This window comes from Notamacropus eugenii, chromosome 4, assembly GCF_028372415.1.
Source record: "Notamacropus eugenii isolate mMacEug1 chromosome 4, mMacEug1.pri_v2, whole genome shotgun sequence".
Classification (NCBI taxonomy): Eukaryota; Metazoa; Chordata; class Mammalia; order Diprotodontia; family Macropodidae; genus Notamacropus; species Notamacropus eugenii.
The window spans coordinates 355154484-355181580 of NC_092875.1; the positions used below are offsets into that span (position 1 = coordinate 355154484).

The 27097-nt window shown below is 36.7% G+C and overlaps 1 pseudogene; it reads left to right on the forward strand.

The window, feature by feature from the left end:
* LOC140502572 (large ribosomal subunit protein uL10 pseudogene) overlaps positions 1 to 25229 on the forward strand; it is a 48368-nt pseudogene extending 23139 nt beyond the window's left edge.
* Positions 25230 to 27097: the final 1868 nt, after the last annotated feature.

The window sequence follows — 27097 nt, forward strand, 5'->3', positions numbered from 1 at the left end:
GCTACAGTCAGGATCACACAGGACCTTGCAGCTTCTACATTAAAAGATTGAAGGAATAGGAATATGATATTCTGCAAGGCAAAAGAGCTGGGACTACAACCAAGGATCAATTACCCAGCAAAGTTCAGCATAACATTTCAGGCAAGGAGATGGACATTCAGTGAAAGAAGGCATATCCAGACCTTCCTGACAAAAATCAGAATGGAACAGATGGAAGCTAATGACTTTATGAGAAACCAAGAAAGTACAAAACCAAAAGAATGAAAAAATGGAAGATAATGTGAAATATCTTATTGGAAAAACAATTGACCTGGAAAACAGATCACAGAAAGACAATTTAAAAATTATGGGATTACCTAAAAGTTATGATCAAAAAAAGAGCCTAGATTTCATCTTTCATGAAATTATCAAGGAAAACTGCCTTGATATTCCAGAACCAGAAGGCACAATAAATATTCAAAGAATCCACCTGTCACCCTCTGAAAGATATCCAAAAAGAGAAACTCCTAGGAATATTGTGGCCAAATTCCAGAATTTCCAGGTCAAGGAGAAAATACTGCAAGCAGCTGGAAAGAAACAATTTGAGTATTGTGGAAATACAATCAGGATAACACAAGTTCTAGCAGCTTCTACATTAAGGTATCGAAGGGCATGGAATATGATATTCCAGAAGTCAAAGGAACTGGAATTAAAACTAAGAATCACCTACCCAGCAAAACTGAGCATAACACTTCAGGGGAAAAAATGGTCATTCAATGAAATAGAGGACTTTCCAGAAGTTTTGTTGAAAAAACCAGAGCTGAAAAAAAATTTGACTTTCAAATACAAGAATCAAGAGAAACATGAAAAGGTAAACAGAAAAGAGAAATCATAAGGGATTTATTAAAGTTGAATTGTTTACATTCCTACATGGAAAGACAATATTTGTAACTCTTGAAACTTTTCTCTGTATTTGGGTAGCTGGTGGGATTATATGCATATACATATGCATATATATTTATACATATATATATACATGTATATATATATAGACAGAGAGCACAGGGAAAGTTGAATAGGAAGGGATCATATCTAAAAAATAAAATTAAGGGATGAGAGAGGAATGTATTAGGAGGAGAAAGGGAGAAATAGAATGGGGCAAATTATGTGTCATAAAAAAGGCAAGAAAAACTTTCAATGGAGGGGAAAGGGGAAGAGGTGAGAGGGAAAAAGTCAAGCTTACTCTCATCACATTTGACTCAAGAAAGGAAAACATGCACACTCAATTTGGTATGAAAACCTATCTTACGTTACAGGAAAGTAGGGGACAAGGGGATAAGCAGGGTTGGGGGGTATGATGGAAGGGAGGGCAAATGGGAAGAGGGAGCAATTAGAAGTAAACACTCTTGGGGAGGGACAAGGTCAAAAGAGAGAATAGAAGAAATGGGGGGCAGGATAGGATGGTGGGAAATATAGTTAGTCTTACACAACATGACTATTATGGAAGTCATTTGCAAAACTGCACATCTATAGCCTATATTGAATTGCTTGCCTCCTTAGTGGGGATGGGTGGGGAGGGAGGAAGGAAGAGAAGTTGGAACTCAAAGTTTTAGGAACAAATGTTGAGAATTGTTTTGCATACTACTGGGAAATAAGAAATACAGGTAATGGGGTATAGAAATTTATCTTGTCCTACAAGACAAGAGAGAAGATGGGGATAAGGGAAGAGAGGGGTGGTAGAAGGGAGGGTAGATTGGTAGAAGAGGTAATCAGAATGCTTGGCATTTTCAGGTTGGGGTAAGGGAGAGATGGGGAAAAAATTTGGAACTCAAAATTTTGTTCCAATGAATGTTGAAAACTAAAAATAAATAAATAAACTTAAAAAAAAAAAAGCATATGAGAAGAAGCTATATACTCAGGTTCTAGAACTAGTTCTTCCACTACGAATTTTTTGGAGTGGTAGCCAAGTGTAATGGTAATCTAAAATGAGAAGATCTTTTTCATTCATTAATATGCCCATGTGACCTGCCTGGCTCTCATGAGTCTGAGTCACATGGAGCCTGCGGTGGGAGGAGCTTGCTGAATGAGTGGAGCAGGAAGAGGTGGAGCTAGAGCAGAACTGAGAGGAAGTTAGTCTTGAGAAACAGTCAGAGCCAAAAAGGATGTAAGCTGCCTGCTAAGGGGAGTGAGAGAGCTTGTTGTTGATTTTGTTCAAGGGAGCTGGTTTGTGGGAAGCCTAGCAGGGGGAAGGCTTGAGGATGGTGCTGTTCTCTGCATTGTTATTGTGTGTAGATTTTTGTTACTATGATGGATTTGGCTTTCTAGTGTCTGAATAAATGTTTTGGTTCTGTTTTCCATGTGGAGAATCTGTAGTATTTTGCAATTCAGAATTGTGCTGGGATATTCATGGCCACTGTGGGTGCTGTGAATATCATGTTGGCCCTTCATTAAGGTGGGGTGTTTTATGTAGCACTGATTTAATGACTGTTTTTAGAGTCAGACTTATGAAGGAGTGGCATAGCATGAAAATAGTTAGAGAAATTACTGTAGGGAGTATTTTTTTACTGGGTTAGATATGATGAATGCATATTTGTTACTCAGTGTCCAAGGATAGGGGATTGTAGTGCTAATTTGTAGATGAAAGCTGGAGAAAAGAAGCAGGGCAAGGAAGTCGTGTGGTACTAGTGTAGATCTTAATGTTGTTCACTCAGCAAAAGTCCATGATCCTGGGGTAGGAGTAACAGTAATGCTTTGGAATTAGGACCTGGAGCACAGGTAGATAGATACAACACTTGCACAGTCTCATCAAAATTTAATAGTATAGTTAGATAAGGTTAGGAGCTAATTCATAAAATTATAAAATTTAATTATAAAATATCAGACCTCAGAGCCAGCCAATCCAATCCCTACTTAAAAAAAAAAGAATGACTACCTTGCAACATCTCTGATAAGTGGTCATTTTCATTTGTGGAAAAGCCTATAAGGAGGGAAAACACCGTATCTTCTGACACAGTGCATTTCAATTTTAGATAATTCTTTCTGTCAGGAAGTATTTTCTTACAATAAACTTTAAAGTATCTCTCTCCTACTATTTCTTTCTCTTGTATCTTAGCCAAAAATTTTCAATTTCCATTTGACAGCCTTTCAAATATTCAAAGGATGCTATCATATCTCTTCTGTCTTCAAAATCCCAGTTCTTTTAACTGATCTCAATTTAGCAGGTCCTTGAGTTGACATATCAGAGCCATTATGGAATCAGTAGTAGAATATGCATTAATCTGGAATAAAACCTCGAATAGAGGACAACAGGGCTGTTTTGTCCTGTTATTTTTAGACTTTTTTTTAATGGTGACTAAGATGAAGGTAGATAGCATGCTCAAAAATATCATGTTGATACAAAGGTAAAAGGGATAGGTAATTAGAAATGCATTTGAAAAAGTTTTTGACAGGTGATAATAATAGGCAAATCTAATAAGACGAAATATTGTGGAGAATAATGAAGACTCAAAATTTGGTTTTAAAGAAACAAACAAAATAAATCTAGGACAGAAGAGATGTAGAAAAACAGAAGTTCATATTAAAAGGACCTGAGAGTTTTAGTAGACTTTGAGTTCAATATGGGACAAGATTGTGATGAATCAAGTAAAAAGACTAATTTAATAACTCTCAATGTTGTCCAGAATAAGAAAGATTATAAATAGTCTTGCTATCCTTACCCCTAATTGAACCCCATCTGGAAATAGTTTTACTGCCATTCAAAGTCACTGGAGATTGAATAGATCATAAGCACTATCCAAAGAGTTCGTTGCTTTGTTTATTCTGCTCTTGATAAGTGTGAGATAATTTGACATTTGCATGGCTAATGACCCTCATTCAAATTGTGTTGATGTTTCATTTGTTTTTGAGTGATCCTAAGTGGTTCTTAGCATGTAGTTAAGAGCCATAAGGCCTATTTGCAAATGTGCATATTTCCATTTTTGTGCCTAAAAGTAATGCATCATTTCATCTTCACTGGTAAATTGAAGGCAGTTTGAGGATTATGTGTAATGAAACCAATTTATGTTGATTTGTTTTTTATTGTTTAAATCAGTTGTTCTAAATAGTCTCTGCTGTATAACAGATATGTCATGTCGTTTTGACCACATTGTGGCAGTGCTAGCCTCACATGATGGCATAGACCTTCTTAGGGCCTGTCCCCTAAGATTTTCTAGTTTGATAGAATGTTCCACAACTTGTCCTTGGCTGGACTAGCCTTTGACGAATCAGAATCATCTCAAGACTACATAGAGGTATCAGAGGAGAATTTTTGGGAAACACACACACATACACACACACACACACACACACACACACAGTTATCTGACTACTTCAACTATGTGAATCTGTTATTAATGAAGTTAAGAGATAGTTGGTTTTGCCAAAAGATGAAAATAATGATTTTTACTTCTCCCAATGGATATGCATGGAAAACATTTTAGAACTGGTCATCAAAATATAATTTCAAGGGATTTTGAAATTATATTGGATTGAAAAAACATAGAAAATGGAAATTTAGTCTATTTTATGATACCTCTAAATATTACTTTCCCTAAGTCTTTTATAATCCAGGTCCTCAGTTCTTTCAAGTAATACTAGTCCTGATGAATCTGCCCTAGATCCTCTCAAACTTATCATTATCTTCCCTAAAATGTGTCACCTAGAACCTGATATCCTACTCTAGCCATGGTCTGAGTAGGATAGAATTTTGTTCTTAAGAATTTTGCCACGATGTTTTCTAATTCTATTAAGTATTTCATTGGGGATTTGATTGACATAGCACTAATTAATTTGGGTAGTCATCATTTTTTATTATACTGGTGTAATCTCTCTCAGCATTTTCCCCTATAATTTCCCAGTATTATTCCCTTATCCATCCTTCCATCCTTTCATCCATCCATCTATCCATCTATCCATCCATCCATATACATACATATATGTATGTATAAGCACTTTATAAATGATATCCTACGTGATCCTCCCAATAACCCTGGGACATAGGTGCTCTCCTTACCTCCTATTTTACATTTTCTCTATTTTAAGATTGAATAAATTGAGGTAAACAGAGTTTAAATGAACTATCCAAGGTCACGCAGCTAGTAAATGACTAAAATCAGATTTTAACTAAAGTCTTCCAAACTCCAGGCACGATGTTCTGTCATCCACTCCACCTACAACAAAATTAGATAACATTCACACCGTGCTATATGATTATCTTAATACATACGCACATACATATGCATATATATTTTATTATATTTTCCCTATATTATCTACTTGTAGCTTTCTAAGTACACTTTCAAGTTAACTAACACTAAAAACTTTTGTGTAATTTTAAGTAGAATTAAAAAATAAAACTTTTCCTCTTGTTTTTTGTTAAATAAAAACACTAATTATGTGGATTTATTTTCTATTTTGTCACTTTGCTGATGCTGTTAATTGTTGTGATTAGTTTACCGATTGATTTTCTAGGGTTTTGTAAGTGAGACAACATTTTAGCAAGTAGGGGTAATTTTGCCTCCTCTTTTCTGATGCCAATTCCCTTAATTTTTTTCTTCTTTTATTATATTAGAAAACATATTTTAGTACTTTGTTAAATAATAGTAAACACAGAAGTCATCCTTGCTTTCCACCTCAAGTTATTAGGAAGCTTCTCAAACTTCTCTTTTACAAAAAATACTGACTTGGCTTTAGATACATATTTTTGAATATGTTAAGGAAGAAACCTTTTATTTTCATGCTGTTTTATTATTTTTTAGCATGAAGAAATGGTTTTTAAAATATTTTTAAAAATCTATTGAGATAATCATATAGCATGGTGTGGATATTGTCTAATTTTGCCCTGGGTGGAACTTATGATAGAACACTGTGCCTAGAGCTTGTGAGACTTTAGTTAAAATTTGATTTTAGGCACTTACCAGCTGTATGACTTTGGACAATTCATTCAATTTCTCTTTACCTCATTTTATTCAACTTTAAAATAAGAAAAATGTAAAATAGGAGGTAAGGAGAGCACTTACTTCCCAGGGTTGTTATGACGATCACATAGGATACCATTTACAAAGTGCTTAGTTCAGTGCCTGGAAGATAGTAGGTGCCATATAAATGCTAGCTATTAATCATAATCATCATAATAATTATTATACTTTTTCGTTGTTCCATCTCTTTTTTTGTTGATTTCTGAATCTGTCTTCTTTTTCAATTTTTAAGAAGATTTCTTCCTCATTTGTTCTACAATTTATTTTTTCCCTTTTCAAAGATTATTTTAGCACTCAAGTTTTTATTCTAACATCAATCCTTATTTTTTTCTTTACTAGTATCAACATGACATTAATGGTTAGAGTTCTATGTTTGAAGTCCCTAGTTTACATGCTAAAAACCCTGGTTAGTAAAGGATAGGATGTTCAGAGCTATTGTTTGCATCCATGTTCTACTGTGGTGGTGGGAATAGCCCAGGTACTAAAGGATGAACATCTGCAGTAAACCAAAAAGATTCTCCAATCCCCTGATAGATCATTAGCACATTGAAACAATATGTTTCTGTAGACTAAAGATATATAGCATAGGAGACAGACTTCTACTACTACAGTGCCCCAAATGTAACATGTATTTATACGCAAAAAAATGCAACATATAGTCTATTCAGCTGTTGTATTCTTATGTTCTTTCTTTAATTCTCTTCTGGCCTTCTATAATATGCTGGAGAATCTTATGGTGATTATAGTTTTTTATTTTTTTCCTTCTAGTCATTTCATTATTGTTTTGATAGTATTCCCTTTTTCTTTTGGGAGATTTTTAAAATCTCATTTCTACACATTTCCTTTTTTGTTTTTCTCATGTATGTGGTGTATACTCTTTTTTGTAAAGCAAAATTTTCAAAGGGTCATTTTTTTTCCCTTTTCTCCTTGACTCTCCCTCCCACTTTTGTGGTGATCAAGGTTAAATGGGCTTAGACATTGCCACTCACTCAGCTGCTTTGACAGAAGTCTCCTTTTAGTCTTCCCAGCCCTGTGGAGAACCAGAATAGAGATTCCAGGTCTTGATTCCAGTACTACAACTGGATGATAAGAATATAGAGATCGTTCTGAAGAGAATTCTATGTTGACTAAAGGACTGGGAAAAAGAGCTTAGTCAGAATTATAAAATAAAGAGAAGATGTAAAAGAAACAGGGGACATATTCAAATATATGAAACATTTTCATGGATAAGACAACAATAGCTTATGATGTACCCTGAGGAGAAAAGAAAGCATGAAGAATTTCCTATCAGTATAAGTTCTTTACTAAAGCCCTGTTGTGAGTCCTCATCGTGGAATAAAATTGACTTTCAGATCAAAGATCTCAAAGTGGAGGTCAAGTTCTGACAAGACCTATACAACAGGAAAGGTAACAGGATGGGCCTGCTGATAGATTCTGTTATCAGAGCACAAGTTAGTTCAAGTCAACAATTATTTATTATAGGTCTGCTATTTACCAGGCACTAAGCTAAGGGCAAAGGATACCAAAAGAGGAAAAAAAAACGATTTCTTCTCCCAATAGGCTCACAGTCTAAGGGGAAAGGCAATATGCAAATAACAAGGTATGTATAGGATAAAGCTGAGATGTTGAATAGAGAAGATACTAGCATTAAGAGTGATTGGGAAAGGCTTCTTGAAGAAAGTGAGCTTTTACTTGAGATACGAAGGAAACCAGAGAAGCCAGCAGACAAAGATATAGAGGGAGAGAATTCTAGAATGGGGGATAGTCAGTGACAATGCCTAGAGTGTGGAGATGAAGTATCTTGTGCTAGAAACAACAAGGAGGCCAGTGTCACTGGACTGCAGGAATTAAATGGAAGAATATTAGAAAAGTAAGAAGGTATTAGTTTAGGAAGGACTGTGAATACATGAAAAGTATTTTATATTTGATCCTGAAGGAAATAGGGAGCCACTGGAATTTATTGTTGGTGTGTGTGATATGGTCAGATATGCACTTTAGGAAGATCTAATGACAATGAAGTGGAGGATGGACTGGAGTAGGGAAAGACTAGAGGCAGGGAAATCAACAGAAGGCAAAAGTGCAGGTGTAAGGTGAAGACAGCCTGCATGAGGGTGGTAGCAGTGTGAGAGCAGAGAAGGGGGTACATGCAAGAGATGTTATGAAGGTAAAACCTTTAGGACTTGGTGGATTAAATGGGGGGGGTGTTGACAGGAGAGTGAGGAGTTGAAGATGGCACCTGGGTTAGGAGTGAGGGTATCTGGAAGGATGGCAGTGCCCTCAACATTAATAGGGAAGTTCAGAAGCAGGGAATATTGTGTGTGTGTGTGTGTGTGTGTGTGTGTGTGTGTGTGTGTGTGTTAAGATAATGAATCCAATTTTGGATGTGCTGAGTTTAAGATCATGGGACAACTAGTTTGAGATGTCTAAAGGCAGTTAGAGATGTGAGTGTGGAAGTTAGCAGGGCTGTTAAGGCTGGATGTTCATCTGAGAATCATAATTGAATCAATAGGAGATAAGGATATCATTTATAATTCTTTTTTTCAGTTAATTTTTGTACATTTTTTATCATTTGGTCAATTCTGCTTTTTAAGAAATTCTTCTCTTAATTGGATTTTTGTGCTTCTTTTACCATTTGGCCCATTTTGCTTTTTAAGGTATTATTTTCTTCAGTATTTTTTTGTGTGCCTCTTTTACCAAGCTGCTGAATCTTCCCCCCCAACCATGATTTTCTTTTATTACTGTAATTTCTTTTCTTATTTTTCCTTTACCTCTTTTATTTAATTTTTGAAAATCCTCTTTGAGTTCTTCCAAGAATTCTTTTTTGACCTGAGACCAATTCATATTTTTCTTTGAGGCTTTCAGCATAGGAATTTTGACTTTATTGTCTTCTTCTGGATTTGTGTTTTGATCTTCCCTGTCACTATAGTAATTTTTTTATGGTCAGGATCTTTTTTGTAGTTTACTAATTTTTTCAACCAATTTCTTGACTTTTAGCTTTATATTAAAGTTGAGCTCTGCTCCCAGGGTGGAGATGACACATCCCAAGCTTTGTATATTTTGTGTAGCTATTTTCTAAGCTAGTTCTGGGCATCTATAAGCTTTTAGTTCTTCCATAATGGTATGATCTAAGGAAAGATGTTGTCCCTCCTCTCCTGGACTGTGCTCTAGTATATTAGCAATCAAAACACTCTTCTCTTCCTTAGAACTATGACCAGGTTAACCACTCCCCTGCAGCTGCAAGCTCTTTTGTCTTAGTATTCCTCCTCAACTTGCGACTGTGACCTAGGACTGTGAAGTGATCCAAATCCACATACGGGCAATGCAACAGAATCTTGCATCCAGTTCCAGTAAAGATTATCCCTGTAATCTCTTTCTGACCAGTTGACCTACACCTTTACCACCTGTGTGCCAAGAGGTCAGAAAGCCGTTGCTGACACAGTGACCTCCAAGATCTGTTTCTAGTTTGCTGGGGCCCAGTCTGTGCTGTACTGTGCTCCCGTTTCCAGTGCAGCAGATCTTTCCTACCTGCCTTCTAACTTGTGTTGGGCTGGAAAATTGTTTGTTGGTTCTGTCACTCCAGAATTGGTTTTGAGGTATTATTTAAAGTTGTGTGGGGCAGTTAGGTGACCCAGTGGATAGAGTAGCAGCCTTGGAGTCAGGACAACCTGAGTTCGAATTTGGCCTCAGACACTTGCTAGGTATGACCCTGGGCAAGTCATTTAACTCTGATTGACTCAAAAGAAAAATAAAGTTATCTTCAAAAGAATTTGGGAATGATCAGGCAAGTCCCTGACTTTTCTCCACCATCTTGGATCAAGCACCTCAGTAAAACATTTATTAAGCACCTTCTATGTTCCAGGCAGTAGGGATATAAACAGAGTTAAATGACAGTCTCTCCCCTCAAGGATCTCAGAGTCTATTAAGGGAGACAATAAATATCAACAAATAAACTATATTCAGGAAAAATAGAAAATGAAAGGAAAAACACTTGAATTAAGAGGGATTGGGAAAGGCTTCTTGTCTAGGATGAGATTTTACTGGGACTTAAAGGAAACCAGGGAAGCCAGTAGGCAAAGATGAGGAAAGAGAACATTCCAAGTGTGGAGGACAGTCAGAGAAAATGCCTGGAGTAAAATGTGTGTGTGTGTGTGTGTGTGTGTGTGTGTGTGTGTGTGTGTGTGTGTCTATCTCCCCTCTTCGTCCCTAAAATTCCTTGAAATTCAAAATCATCTTTATCCTGCTGACTCCACCCACAATCAGTGTGTCTCACCTTAATCTCTGTCCTGAATTCTAGTCCCACATCACTGGACATTTTTACCTGGTAGTCCTATTAATGTCTCAAACATAGTAACTCTAAAATGAAATTTATTATCTTATCTCCCTCTAAATTCTTTAAATTTCCTCTAAAATTCCTCTATTTCTGTTTAAGGTATCACCTCAGTGAATAGTCTTGAGGTTTTGCAGTGGAACATTAGGCAAGGTTCTCAAAGGGGAGGATGATGGGTAGAGTGAGCCATGAGAGATTTGAGTATGGATGAAAAGTTTTCTAAAAAGCTGCTGTGGTGAGCAAGATAGCAAATCAATTAATAAGGTATAAAAGACCTGCCTTGCTGCAGAGAGGTCCCAGCTGAGATTATGTAGCAAAAATTTGTAGAGGATTAAATTGGTACAGTTTCAGGATTTTCTCCTGCTTTAATCAGTAGTATGTGAGTAGGAATAAATAGATGGTGAGAGTAATCTAAGGATGAAGCTTGAGAAGGCATGATAGTAAGGTAAGGGAGCAAGGGAACACTATAGAGTTGAGCTGGTTCATTAAGGAGTAAATATCAAAAAGGAGGAGAGTGTAGAGATTACCAAACCTATTTGGCCTACCACCCCTTTTTAAAAAAAAATTATTCAGCACCCTCCTGGAAATCTTTAATCCTTTATTTTTTTTCACATTAGCATCATTTCAAAAAATATTTTTAAAAAAATGATGCATTTTTAATTTAATAATTTATTGTCTATTTGTAGGTTTTTTCCCTGCATTGAGATTTTGATGACACGATATTGCATTTTATAACCATATAGTATATGATAAACCTGTCATTACATACATATTCCTGCCAATGCATGCTGGATTTTCCAACAATGTGCAACATGCTTGCCTGTTAAGACCTGTCAGTAGACTTGACCACATTGGTTATAATTCGCATTTTGTGTGTTTATTTTGAACTTTACTATGACTTTAACTCTTTTATACAATAGATCAAACATGTATGAATGTTTTTTCAAAATTCTCTTCTCTTCTTTGCTTATACTCCATCACCCCCTTAATTTTATTCAATGCCCCCAATTGTACCCAAGGTTACTACTTAGCCCCCCTGGATTATTCTAGACATCCTAGGGGAGAGTATCACCCACTTTTAGAACCTCTGGGAGTGAAGCTGTGATGGCCTTGGAAAGAACTTAAGAGTGGAGGGATGAAAAGTCATTGTGAAGTCAAAGAACAGGTTTGGGGTTAGCAAAAGAGAAGAAAAGGCTGAATGCCAGCAAATTACAATCAAATGAGGGAATTTCAGAATTTTGTGGGTGATGGGAAGGCTAAGGATAGGACTATCTCTAGGTACAGCTGGAATGGGATCAGAGATGTTCTGGAGCCTGTTGGAACTGGTTTAGAAGAGTAAATTGTTCAATTTTTAGTGTCATTATTTGCACTTGTAAGCAAATTAAAGTTTGATTTATTGTCTTATTGATTACCTATTTGGGCTTTAGAAAATGTTAGTCAGATTAGAAAACTGTGTTGAACTTGTATTTTTTTTTTCTAGAAAGATTGTTAATAAACATTTAACAACACACCGCTGGGTGGGATGAAGTAGTGAGCAGGTCAGGTGAAATGAATAATTTGAGAAACTGGAAAATTTCAGTGTTTGAAATAATATCGATACGAATATCAAAGTCCTTTAAAGTCTCTTTGTTGATAATATTCCTGATTGAGCAAACCTCAGAATGTCAGAGTGCCTTCTAAAAAAACAATCCACTACCATGCAAATGAGATAAGCTTAGCGGGGAAAAAAAAATGGGTGAAGAATTCCTATTGGCCAGATGATGACAAGTAATTCTATAAGCAGTCCATTGGGTTAGTCTCTCAATACATGGATCTTAGACTATTACAGTTGATTGATGATAAGCTAGAGTTACAAACTGAATAGGAGGAAAAGAAGAGACAGAGTTAGGTTTTGGGACATTATACAGTGTTTTACTCCCTAACAAAAGCAAGCACACACCTACACACACACAGAGATATATGCATATATAAATACATGCATACATATGCACATATATGTATGCATGTATATGTGTTTATGAGTATATATGTATACATACATAAATGCATATGTATAATATATATTCTTCCAAGGATGTGATACCATTGAAAATCATAGAATGATATCTCAGTGATAAAAAAGGCAGGTGATCCAAAAAGCAATGGAAAGGTAACTAGAAGGGGATGTTTCTATGTAAGTTTCAGCAAATTGTCAAAATGATTCACAAGTTAAAAGTGACAAAACATATACGTATATATATATATATATATATATATATATATATTTGCGGAAGGTGTGGCTATGTTGTTTCAGGGATATAGATTACTCCTGTTGAAGAAGCTCTTTATCTACCTTCAGAATCAGATATAAAATCCTTTGTTCAGCAAAGGCTGTGTTATGATTGAAATTTAACAAAATGGTAAACTGAGGCACATCTCTGCACAAGATAATATTTACTAGCAGGGGCATGCTGCCCACCAAGAAAAAGGTCATTCAATATCCTCTATTTATGTGTGCCAAAGACCTTATGCAAAACATAGTTTCCCTTTTATTGGTTTTGAGTAGTACAGAACAAATATCAGAGCAAGGTAGATGGCATCATGAGATGACAACATGATCAGTTACAGAGCTGGTGTTCAGGGAACCCATGACTGGTTGGAATTTTGGTAATGGGGGCTAGCAATGACACCCCCTCTTCTCTCATGATACTAAGAAGTGCTCATTGTCTGAGTTCAGGTGGGAGGTGGCAGCCCAGACTTTTGGACAGCCAACCAAACATCCTAGAAGGATAGCTTGGTGGTATGAAGATATTATGCCTGACTTCCTTTGTGTTCACAAACATCCCCCAAAGTCAGCTAAATTCCTTGAGATGAGAAAAGATCAGTAATTAGCAGATTTCTAAAATTCAGCTATTATAGGCCAACTGAGTTCTGAAGTAAATTTTGACAAAGAACCATGACTTACCCAATAACAGAGCAAAAGTGATTACAAGACAAAATCAATTAATTGTAAATAGTTAAAAAGTAAATGATACAGGATCGATCTTAATCTTGTCAACATTTAAAGTCCTTCATAAACTGCCCTACCTTTCCAGTCTTCTTACTGTGGTTGTTCAGTTGTGCCCAGTGCTTTGTGATCCCATTTACGGTTTCCTTAGCAAAGATATTGGAGTGGTTTGCCATTTCCTTCTCCAGCTCGTTTTACAGAAGAGGAAACTGAAGCAAACAGGGTTAAGTCACACAGCTATTGTCTAAGCCCAGATTTGAACTCAGCAACATGAATCTTCCTGACTCCTGGCCCTATTATCCACTGTGCCACCTAGATTCCTATTTATACCTTAAACTTCCCTCTTTGATCCAGTGACACTGGCCTCCTAACTGAAAGAAATCTTCCTACTCCAGGCATTTTTACTAACTATCCACCATACCTGGAAGATTCTCCTTCCTTATTGGTCTCCTTGCTTCCCTGGCTTCCATTAAATCCCATCTAAAATCCCATCTTCTACATGAAAGACTAACTCTATCCCTCTTAATATCTTTTCTCTATTGATTATCTCCAATTTATCCTGCATATAGCTTGTTTGTGCATAGTTGTTTTCAAATTGGATTCTCCCTTAGATCGCAAGATCCTTGACAATATGGACTATCTTTCACTCTTCTTTGCGCCTCTAACACTTAACTTAGTACAGGGATGGGGAATCAGCAGTCTCGAGGCCAGATGTGGTCCTCTAGGTCCTCAAGTGTGGCCCTTTGACTGAATCCAAACTTCACAGAACAAATGCCCTTAATAAAAGGATTTGTTTTGTAAAATTCGGACTCAGACAAAAAACCACACGCAGGGCACACCTAGATGGTCACATGTGGCCTCGAGGCTACAGGTTCCCCACCCCTGACATAGTGCCTTGCACATAGTAGGTGTTTAATACATCTTTACTGACTAACTAATGGAGAGGTGTCAAGTTCTACAACTTACAGAATTAGAGAGTTGTTTGAGAGCTTTGATTTAGTTATTGTATGGCCTATTGTTAAATATCCAATATTTGTCAGAAGTTGAACTGCAAGGTAGTTCTTTCCAACTCTGAAATCAATGCTTGGTCCATAATGCCATAAAGCTCCTAAGCATACATCATACTGGAAGCATATGATCAGAACAGAAGGTGAGTTAGTTATTACTAAGAGTAAGGGAAAAGGAGACTGACAGTCAAAATGCCACACTCTTAAATGTGTTTAAATGTTAAATGACCTAGGGGAAAGGCATCAGATATACTAAGTAAAACCACTATGAATATTTATAAGAGAATTTGGATAAGGATCACAATGGACATAGAAGAAATGGGTTTTGATCTGTATCATTGAAGGGTGTGCCTGTATCTGAGATTATATAGTAGACGTAAAGGACTATGTCAGTATATATATTCTCAAAATCTCTATGTTTTATTATATAAAGTAAACTATTGTGATTTCACTTTTTAGGAATTTCCTAGTTTGGAAACTCCCTTTACTAATGCAACTCAGCAAGGATTCCCCAAATTATTGTCTTAAGAAATTATTTCACCCCTAGATGAGGTAAGAATGGAGCTGAGAGAATAAGTAACTAGCCCAGGGGCACACAATCAGCATGTTATAAGACATGGGGAATTTGAATCCAAGTCTTCTGGACATTGAGACCAACCTGCTATTAAGTTATGCAGCCCTGTGGTTGTTATCAATTATTAACAATAAAGCATTGCGGACAGAGCAACGTTATTATTAGCTAGGAGATTTGGGATTCAGTCCCTATCAATAACTTACTAGCTGTGTGTGATCTTGAGTTAGTTTTCTCATCTATCAGATAAAAATATTAATGCTTTATTTAAAGACTAGAAAACTGGACTAGGATCTCTTCCAGTTATAAGATATGTGATCCTAAAATCATCTCTATTATATAGTAAAGTAAATACCACTTAATATTATTGCATGATCATCCACTCTTATCAATCTAATTGCAACCTCAATCTTTGCACCCAGAACACTAAAGTTATGCTGGCATAGATAAGCTGAGACTTATAAAATAAAACATAAGCAAGTTCTTAATTGGATCTATGATCTCACTGTTGAGGTTACTACCATGACCAGAATAGATTATAACCCTTCCACACCTTTTTATCATGTGTTATCTTATTGTTTGTCTGTCTATAAATCACCCAGAAAGGAATCACCTATTGAGGTAAAGGCTATTTCCTGGTTCATTTATTAGTTTGAGGTTACTAGTGTCCCAGCATTCCAACTAGCCTGCCATTATCACTCGTTCTTGTTATAAAAACAATCAAGCCAGCTGTTTGAATGACTTCACTGCTTGGGTCAAAATTCTCAATACAGTTTGTGTTGTGGAAATAAGTTTAATTATTTTCCTGTCTCCAAGGAAGGTATGTATTGCATAAAAATTTAAAGTCAGAATGGGGGAGGAAAAAATAAGGATGGAGGAAAAAGGATAGTTACAGTAGATTTTAGGTTCTAGAACGTTTTTAATTTCATTGTAATATGAGTTAAAAAACATACTCTGAAGTCAAATATAGAATTACAAGGTTTGGCTTATTCATGCCCCTATTCCTGTTAGGAAATATAATTGAAAGTTGGCTTTCTATTTGCCACACATTTTTTCCTCTTTTTAAAGTGTCATTCATATATATATATGCATCTATCTTTGTATCTGTGTATATGCCTGTATATGTCTGAATATACACACACACATATATGAGTATATATAATATATATGTAAAATATATATTATACACAACATATATATGTTTATATAGAGATGCAATCATCTTGCTACCTTTGTTACTTGGGGCTTTTATTTTCAGGCCCAGAGAAGTTATAATTTAAACAGGAAAATATGCTTAAATTCCATATATAATAGATGAACTTAAAACGGCCCATTTACTACATGCCCTGAGTACAATGAAAATAGTCGACCTGTTTTGACTTACTCTTAGCACACACGCTCATTTTTATGTGTGACATTTTATTATTCTAGAGAACAAAATGCATAAATTGTTCCCTAGCTTTCTCACCTAGCAGGAGCTATTTGAGGGTTTGAGGGCTTTGATGAATTTGAGACTGTAGATTATTTATGACCAAATGGGGATTGAAGAGGCTTAAAACTTAAAGTCCATGACAGAGTCCATCTGTAGGTAATAGGTTAGAGTCGTACCAGAGAACGTGAGACATCCTATTCTAATTAAGTTAATTTTAGAGTTTTAAGAGAGAATTTACTTATGTCCAGTCATTGTTTCAAACTCTATATTAGCACTTTCTGTAGATTATTACTTCTTGCATGTTAGGAGGAGCTCTGACATTTCAAAATTGTTTCTCTGACAGCTGAGGTTCTTAATGGAAATATCAGGAAATAGATTTTGGACATTGCATACAAATTGTTCTATTTTCTGGGAAATTCTTGAATATTTGGGTTGGAAGTAACAATAGAAAATAGAGGAAATAGATTTAGTTGCTGTAAGTAAGACTTTTGCCTTTCCACAAGAGCTTCTCCCTTATATGAACACTAAAAGACAACTGGGTGATTAAGCAATGCCCATGTGCTTCCCAAGGGCAGTCTCATGTAAGCCACCAGGTGGTGGTACAAGTCCATGCTGCCAGCCTAAAGTCCTTGGCACAGGCATGACCACAGTTGCAGGACCTTGATCGAGGCTTTTTTCAGCTTTTTTGCTTACATGCATGTGTACTTTTCTGGGGTCCTTGACTCATAGCATTTCCCTGCCTTACCCAGCTTCTATCTCACCTTGTTTAGTCTATGGAGTAAACTATGAAATTCCTCATAACTAATTTGGGTCATACTCCATTTCTATTAGCACTCTAATCTTGTTCCCAGAATAACCCAGAAAGTATATTGCCATTATAGATGAGACTATATTTACTGAATTGAATAGAAAGGGTAAAACTTCCAAATGACTTAGATACTCCTACAAAATGTGTGAAATTTCAGCTTCTCAGTAGCTGCAGCTCAGGTGTCCTGGTGTGAAGACAATGGTTTAGTTTTCAGTGTAAGAATTTATTCTTCAGAAATCTGTAAATGCTACAGATCAGGGCTGGATTTATTGTTTTGTTGATTATCTAGACTTAAGAAACTGATGAAGAAAATATAAATAATTCAGATTAAAATATGTTTTGCATTTTCTGAGAGCTGGTTGTTAAATATTTACTAGCAGACTCCTGTTGTGGCTGCTCCTAATGAGATCTACATTTTCAATTTCACTTTCACCAAGAGAATAGCCACACTTGAAGGACATTTATGGGAAAGGTTATCAAATGATTCCTTTAATATCAAAATGGCAAAAATGAGAAGGGAAGAGGCTTATCACATTGAAGAATATGAAACCTTCCCAATTCCTTTAGGGATAGAGTCACTTCCTGGCTGATTGTCAAAAAGAACTTGGACTTTAATTGTCCCCATAGATTGTATCTGACATTTCTGATACCAAGACATGCTCTTCTCTGTGGTCTAAGGCCTCCAATCAACTAATAGGATGCTGCAGCTGCAATGTCCATGCCCAGTCAAAGACATTTTTTAAATTCATTTTTCTTATGTGATTTTCATAAGGTAAACAACTGTTTTACTCCTTCCTTCAAAGCATGACATCAAAAAAAACTTTTTGCAACTTCCTTTTAAGCTTAACTTGGTATATGGTATCTGTGAGGATGAGAAACTGAGTTTCATGGGAAACTGATTGTACAAAGGGCAGAAGAGAAAAATGAAATGTTCCCTATGTGGAAGAGTTGATCCAAGGAACTTCAACTGGAAACAGGATCCATAAAAGGGAGAAAAGCAAAATAGACTGGAAAAATAGATACATTATAGTTATAGTGCTCAGAGTTTTTGTATAGTATCTTAAAAGCAATAAGGTATCACTGACCATTTCTGAGTAAGGAAATAGCATTGATAGATAAATGTTTTAGGAAAATCAGCTTTGTAGCTATAGTTTGAATAGAGAAAAATAAGAAAACAGGAATATTGATTAATTAAGCATCATTCACAATACTCCAAGAGAAAAATGCTAAATACCTGAAATGGGTAGGGGAGGTGTGTGTGTTCATCCTTCATTGCTGAAGAAGACCATGCCATCAGAGAAATAATGACATGACCTGCACTTGACTTTGTTTTAAGTGAGGGAGGGCTGTTCAGGTCACCAGCCTCACTTCTCCTCCAGAGCCATCTGAATCCAGTGACCAGATATTCATCAGGATGACTGGAGATGACCCAGGATGAGGCAATTGGGGTTAAGTGACTTGCCCAAGGTCACACAGCTAGTGATTGTCAAGTGTCTGAGGTGAGATTTGAACTCAGGTCCTCCTGACTCCTGCACTGGTGCTCTATCCATCCACTGTACCACCTACCTGCCCCAAAGGGGAGGTGCTATCCAAGTAGAAGTAAAGAGATGGAGGTGAGAGAAGATGTAGAGTTAAAATTGGCATGACCTATTAATAAAGGAATAATTAAGTAACTTATTCATTGAAGATTGACTTGAGGTTGAGGAAGAGGGAGGAATCAAGGAAGGCTTTGGATTGTGACCATGGATGACTAGAAGGTGGTGAAATCATCAGAAAGAGGGATGTTTGGAGAAGAGTCTTTAGTGGGAAGATGCAGAGATGATACATTGGTTTTGAGATTACTACTTAAGAAACAAACAGTTCTAAATGCTTAGTAGAAAGACAGTAATGTGCAATGAGTTCAGGGAAGAGATGAAACCTAGACATATAGGATTATGAATTCTCTCCATAGAGATATGAACCCATAGGAATTGGAGCAATTATTGAAGAAGAGAAAGACAGAGCCTTGAGGTAGGCCTAATGGACGTAAGAAAGATGATGTCTCAGTATAGGATACTGGTGGTCAGATAGGAGGAGAATCAGTAGAGGGTAGTGGCATGAAGGTACACACAGGAGAACAGGATGGTTAACTGTCAAAATCTGCTGAGAGATTAAGTTCAATGAAGACTGAGAAAAAAACCATTGGATTTTGCAGTTAGAAATTCATTGTAATCTTGGAAAGAGTAGTTTATTCCAGTTGTGAGATCAGGAATCAGATTGCAAAAGATTTAGAAGAGAAGGAAGTGAAAAAAATTAAACATTAAAGGTAAAAGATCCCTTTTAAAGGTTTGGCTATGAGAAGGAGAGGTGCCCTAGTAAAGGCTCTTTGGGAAATGACAGGGTCAAGTTAAGGGATTTAAAACAAATTGTTTTGTTTTGTAGGCAAGAGAAACTTGGGTATGTTTATGGATATTATGGAATATACCTGGAGAATATGAAGAGAATGGTGATTAAAAACAAGAAAATAACAAATGAAGGGAAAAACTGTAGGCTGTACTGACCTGTTCCTCACACGTGTTCTTTATCATCTGTCTCTCTTGCTTTGAACTGAATGTCTCCCATTCCTGTAATGTCCTTCCTCCTCTTTGTCTCCTGGCTTATTTTGACTCATCTCAAACCCTCCCTTCTGCAGGCAAACTTTACTGAACTTCCAACAGCTACTAGTGCCTTCCTCTCTGAGGTTACTTTCTATCTACTCTGTATGTGTCTTGTATGTACTTATTTATGTGTTCCCTTTCCTATTAAAATATTAATTCCTTGAGTGCAGGGACTGTTTTTTACCTACATATCCCCAGAATTTACCATAGTATTCAACACATCAATTAGTCAATTAATAAACATTTATTAAGCACCAACTATGTCATGGATATCGTGCTAAATTGTACCCAATTCATTTCAGTTGACTGAGTGTTTGAGATGGGAGAAGATCAGTTCAAGATTATATTTAGATTGGCCTATATTTAGTTTGTTCAAAAACAAACCAGAAACTGGATCAAAAGAGACAAAAATGGGAAAATATGCATAGGGATTTGGAGGCTTGGATTGAAGAGAAGAGGGTACTTATGCATGGCTCTATTTTCACACTAAAGTAGAAAGTGAGTTCCTTTATGGCAGAGATGGGAGGTGGAAGAGGTTATCAAGGAGGTCTAAGAAGAAAGAGTAGCTTGTTATGAAGAGTGTGAGAGAGGCTTAACCAAGAAAGAATAAAAATGTTGCTGGGCAGTAGTGAAAACCCAGTTGGGATTAGATTACATAAATGTACATTGAACCCAGTTCATAAGATATCATACCTTGTGGCAATAGCCTTCAATAGCACTTGATTAGGAATATAGAAAAAAACTGATGGTAATGGATAGCCTAGAGTTAGAGTTTGGAAGTATGAGAATCATGATGGAAGGAGGGAAAACATTTAAGGCTAGTCAATACGGAATAGTTGAATTGGTCAAGGGTAGAGTCAATAGTATGAACGCAGGGTGGAAAATGAAGCTGGAACAAGATAGAGAATGGAAAGGTGGGAGATGGGTGCAACTGATGAGTATGAAGAATAGCTTTAGAAGGTATTAGGCAGAAGGAGATATTGAAAGACAGGAATTTGTGCTTAGAAAGAAGAATTTTAGAGTTCAGTATGACATGACATGAATAACTAAAAGAAAAGGCATCTATTTAGTGCCTAATGTGTGCCAGGAATTGTGATTTTAAGAGCTGGGAATAGAAACAGTGAATACAAAATGAGACCATCTCTATCATCAAGGAATTTGCATTCTAATAGGGAGAAACAACATATGTGGGGGATGGTGAGAAGGAGAGGGGATTTTGGTTTAGGGAGTCAGAGAGATTGTGAGGGAATTCATACGACAATTCATTGATTATCTCAACCTTTCCAGTGCAATGATATTGGCTTGATTATTGTTCCCAAATCCAAAGGTAGAACGTATGTTAGGATAGAGGGAGAAGAAATGAGGCAGGGCAAAGGACCCCTCTGAGAAGACTTTCTCCTGCCAAGGTCACCTGGCAGATGATGAAGCTCACAATGGCTAAACTGTCCAAGTTTGGACCAAACAGAAGCTGTTGCATGAAGGGAGGTATTGGGAAATAAGACTGAAAAGGCAGGTTGAGGTAAAATGTTAGAATGTCTTTATTGCCAACTTAAATTCATCAGGCAATGGAGAGCCGTTGAAACTTTCAGATTGTGCCAGATTTGTATAACTTGATCAGATCTTTGTGTCAATAATATTAATCTGGTGGGAAGACTGGTCATGAGCCTCTTGTAATAATGTAGACAAGAAGTAATGAGAACCTTATCATTGTTCTTCATCCTTCCTTCTCAAAAAGGACCGATGACGTTAGGATTATGTCTTGACTTGGCAAGTGAATTGAATTTAAGTAAAGCAAAGCTGTGCAAAAATCATCAATCTCACTCTCTCCTCCAGAGTCATTCAGGTCCAGTGGCAAGACATAGGTCAGGATGACTGGCAACGGTCCTGAGTACAGGATGGGAACCTGAAGTTGTATAGTGGCAGTAGGAATGGAGAGAAGATAGATGACAGGGATGTTGGGAAAGAGAAAAACAAGCAGAATTTAGTGATTGACTGGACTAGGGTATAGAGAACACAAGGAAATCAAAGATAACTGTGAGGATAAAGATGCTGGTATTTTTATTTATTTATTTTGTTAAGAAATTCAAAGGAAGGATTAGGGTTTTGGGGAAAGCTAATGGGTTTAAATTTGGACATGTGGAGCTTGAATTTGAGCAGGGCATTCAGCTGAAGACAACTGGGAAGGGCCTAACTGAAGCTTGGGATAGACAGGGTTGGAGATGAAATTGGGGAGTCACCAGTATGTGCTCTAATACAAGAAAAACTTTGCTCTTATTAGAGTTTGAAACATCTGGTGTGGAGGTGTGGAAATTCCCTTCAGTAGCAGGGAGATGACAAGTTGGACCACATCGTGTCTGTCTTAGTAGAAACTCCATTTGTCTAGGAAGTTGTCTCAAGCACACAGAGCTTAATTGATTTGGTTAAGGAACCTCGAAGTAATCACACAGCTAGTAGCTGTCAGAGATGGGGTGGGATTTGAATCCAGGTATTTATGAGTGTAGGACCAGTGCTCCATCCAATGTGCAAAGCAGCCTTATACATCTTGATAGCAGAATGATTAAAAAACGTTTTGTAAACTATGAAGTGGTGCACAAATGTATTTAGTATTAAGGGAAAGTAAAGGGATAGGATGAAAGCTTCAGGGGTAGTAGGGCCACAGGAAGAATTTTGGGCTGTTATCATTTGTATTGTTTTTGTCTTTTTTAGAGGGAACGTTGACATGTTTGTATACAGAGGGAAATGATCCAGCAGAGAATTGATTAAAGAATTTGAGAGTGGGGATATTTGAAAGAGAAAGGTCTTTGAGGAGGTGGGAGGGGATTGGCTCAAGATACAAGTGGCATAATTAGCCTTAAAAAAGAGTGACACTTTTAGACCGAGATAAGAATTAAATGGGAGCCGGTGAGTTAAGGCAAATTGGGGGTTTGCATTTGATAGCCTTTATTTTCAGCCATTCTGGTTTAAACTTGGATAACCAATTTATCTCTGTAATATATGCCAGGCTATGGCATCTTAATTATTTTAGATAATTTACATCTTTTAGGCATCTTAAGATATGCATCCTACTTATTTTAGATACGACCTTGTAGCTCTCTGTATTCATACGTACATATTTATGTTGTTCAGCCATTTCAGTGGTGTTTGATTCTTTGTGACCCAATTTGGAATTTTCTTAGCAAGCACACAAGAGTGATTTATCATTTCCCTCTCGAGCTCATTTCACAGATGAAGAAATTGAGGCAAACAGTATTAAGTGACTTGCCCAGAGTCATAAAGCTAGTCAGTGTCTGAGGCCAGATTTGGTCTTAGGTATTCCTGATTCTAAGCTCTGGTCCTCTATCCACTGCATCTCTTAGCCGTACCTTCTTAATTATGTGATTCCTTGAATTTCATTCATTCTTTTGCTCTTTCACCAAATACTTAAGGAATATCTATTATGCGTAAGACACTGTGCTTTAGACAACATGAAATAGGGCTGGAGGAAAGAATTTATGTGAGCCACAAAGTGTTTGAAAATTGCATTTCCAATGCATTGCTAAGAAAAACTTGGAAACTGAGCTTTACTCATCTAATCTAAAACATCTCTCTCTCTCTCTCTCTCTCTCTCTCTCACACACACACACACACACACACACACACACACACGTGATCTATATGTCACAGAAAGCAGAAATTTCTGGTATTAAAATATGTGTATTTATAAAAGAACAACATTAAAAATTAGACTATATTGTGTCCTTCAGTTGCTCTCCCTTAGATGAATAATGTAAATATGCCAAAGACACAGATGAATCTTCTGTCAATTTGTTTTGTATCATTAAATTGCTTTTGCTTTTATTGATTGACTTTTAAGATTACCTTAGATTTTGGATCATATTACAGATTTAGAATGGGAAGGGACCAGCAGCAATTTCATTTCACCAACTTCTTTTATAGATGAAGAAATGGAGAAATTAAATTACTTGTCCAAGTTCATAGATGTAATAAGCATTTGGAGAAATGTTTGAAACTATGTCCTCTGAATCCTAAGTCATGGCTTTTTCCGCTCTCATACAGCCTCCTTAGACATAATAATAATAGCTTATATTTATATGGTATATATTATATGCCAGGCACTGTGCTAAGCACTTTACAATTATTACAATAGCCCTAGAAGGGAAGTGCTATTATTACTCCCATTATACAAATGAGGAAACTTGAGGCACATATAATTTACCTGAGTTGCCCAGGATTCTGTGATTAGTAAATATATGAGATTAAATTTGAACTCAAGTCTTCTTGATTCTAGGTCTGCCACTCTGTCCACTGTGCCACTTAGCTGCCCAATATATCATTCTTAATGACTAGAAGTTTTCTATTCTATCATTGAACAGAATCATTGTTTCTTAAATTCATTGATTCTCAGCTGCATTTTGAAACTGTCAGGCTGAATTGTTATTCTTAAAACTACTTTATGAGATTGTTTCCCACTGAATTCAGAACTTGTTCTCCCCAGGCAGCCTTGTGTGAGTGACATCTTTAAATCCCACATGGCAATCCCTTTGAGATGTCCAGAGAAGACAGAGGTACTGGAAATCAAATGGCTTCCTCAAGATCATCCGAGTTTTGTATGATTATCCAAAGTGCTTCATTGTGAGGGAAGGCAACATGGGCTACAAGCAGATGCAGCAGATCCAGATGTTCCTCTGTGGGAAGACTGTAGTGCTGATGGGAAAAAAAAAAAACAAACACCACTATGCACAAAGCTGTTCATGGGCATCTGGAGAATAACGCTGTTCTGGAGAAACTTCTGCCTAATATCTAGGGGAATGTGGGCTTTGTATTCAGCAGGGAAGACCTGACTGAAATTAAGGATATGCTTCTGGGCAATAAGGTGCCAGCTGCCAAGTGTTCTGGTGCCTTCATCCCATGTAATGCCAACTCAGAACACTGGTCTGGATCTCAAGAAGACTTTCTTCTTCCAGACTCAGTGTATCACCACCAAGATTTCCAGGGGACACTATTGAAATTTTGAGGGATGTGCACTCGCCACTGGGGACAAAGTGGGCATGAATGAATCCACATTGTTGAATATGCTGAACATCTCCGCATTCTTCTTTGGGCTGTAATTCTGCAGGTGTTTGACAATGGCAGCATCCACAACGTTAAAGTGCTGGGCATCATGGAGGAGACTTTGTACTCTTGATTCTTAGAGGATCTTTGTTGCCAGTGTATGTCTGCAGGTTCCTTATCCAACTATTTCATCAGTACCCCACTCTATCATCATTGAGTACAAGCTGGTATTGACTATAGCTGCGGAGACTTAGTATACCTTCCCACTAGCTGAAAAGGTTAAGACTTCCCTGGCTCACATTTCAATATTTGCAGTGGCTAATCCAGTTGCTACCCTGCCTGCTTCCAGCAAAGATGGAAGCCAAAGGATAGTCAGAGGAGTCTGATGAAGATTTGGGGCTTGGCTCGTATGATTAATTCACAGGAAACTATTATTTAAGCCAGTTTATTTGTGAAACAAAGTAATAAAAGTGCTTATTTATCTCAGAAAATAAGAGAGAAAAACTAATTATTGTCACTGGCAGGTGCTCTAACATAAGACACTGTTATACACATATGCATCATAAATTAGTATGAACAACAGCTTGTTTGCACTTCTTTGATGCTTTTATTAATATTGTGTATAAGTACTCCGCCTGAATTTTATTCGTTTGCTAGAAAGTTCCTGAGGACAAAATTCATGCCTATTCAAACCTATAACCTCCCCAAACCCATAGCAAGTTGTAGGAATTTAATAAATGTATATAATATTTAGAGTTATTTTGCAAGACTGTGCTGCTGCTTTTACTGAAATTAGGTCAAGTTTTCCCTAACGTTCCTCCCTCTGTCTTTTGTCTTCTCTTTGTACTCATATGCACCCCAGAAAGTGGGAAAATTTACCTTGGATAGTGATAAGCCTGATGGTCAAGGTAGAGAGAATCGCACAATTGAATAGGGGTAGTAAAACATAAGCCTTTTTTGAGCCCTGTAGACAAGTGGCCATGAGAGCTGTACATTAGTACTTATAATTCCATGGCGTAACTATTGTGTGAGAAATTAATATAAACATAACATCATTGATATAGACCCAGGGTCAGAGGTAGCAGTGACTCTTTCCATGAAAGCAGAACAAAAATCTGGCCAGAACAGAATAATGCTTATTAGCAGCAGAGGAAATGCTAGGGAACTGGAGAGAGATGGAGGGAGGTGATGGGGATCATGAACAGTAAGCTAGTGAGAAGAGAGAAATAGAAACACCTCTTGCCATTTTGCACACAAAGGCAGAAATTTGATATCTAGTAGCTCACATGAGTCACCCAGAGAACCATTTCTGGGTGTTCAATATGGTTCTTAGGTCCATTAAGACTGAGTAATGGCAATTAGTCTGGAGGCAAATAAGAAAAAAAAAAAACCAGCTACTGAGCTGATTATGAAGCAAGTGAAGGGGCTGGAAAGAAAAGCATTTTCTCAGAATGTCTCTAAGAATTCCACTCTTTAATCATATACCCTCCCAGGGCTCCAGAACTTTATACTTCGTTCACAAGCACCTGAGGTAATCTGTAGAAGAATAGATTTCCCTATGACTGACATGCAATTTAATGATGGAACTCAATATAACGAGACCTTTGGGAAGGAAAAACAAAGTGACTCCTGTTATTCCTTGATCTTGGCTCAGGTTTTGTGAGACTGTCTGGAGTTCCAGGTTATTTTCAAGAGAAAGCCACACAAAAAGGAAAAATAATTTCCTTTTATGTCTTTTTTCATCCTTTTATCTCTAGTACTTAGTACCTAGCTAGTACCTAGTATATTTAATTTAATTGACCAGATAGTTATTAACCATTTACTATGTATCCAGCAATGTACAAGGCATTGGGGATAAAACAAAAGTTTGTTACATCTTTATGTATATATATATCTATACACATATAGATATATTTCATCAAATGCATGGGAAAAGTGGAGACCAAGAATATGATAAATGTGATTATTTTTTTAGAAGTAAATTGTTATTGATATCTTTTGCATTTGTACAGCTCCAAAAAGTCTCCCAATATCTTCCCTCCTCTAAGGATCTCAGAAAGTCATCTCATACAACAAATTATCTTTATAAAGAAAAAAATTCAGGTAAACTGGTAAATCTATATCAACTATCTATCTATCTATCTATCTATCTATCTATCTATCTATCTATCTATCTATCTATCTATCTATCTATCTATCTACCTATCATCTATCTATACTGAAAATATATTCAGTGTACCATATTCATGGACCTCCCATCTCTACAGAGTAGTGACATGGAGATA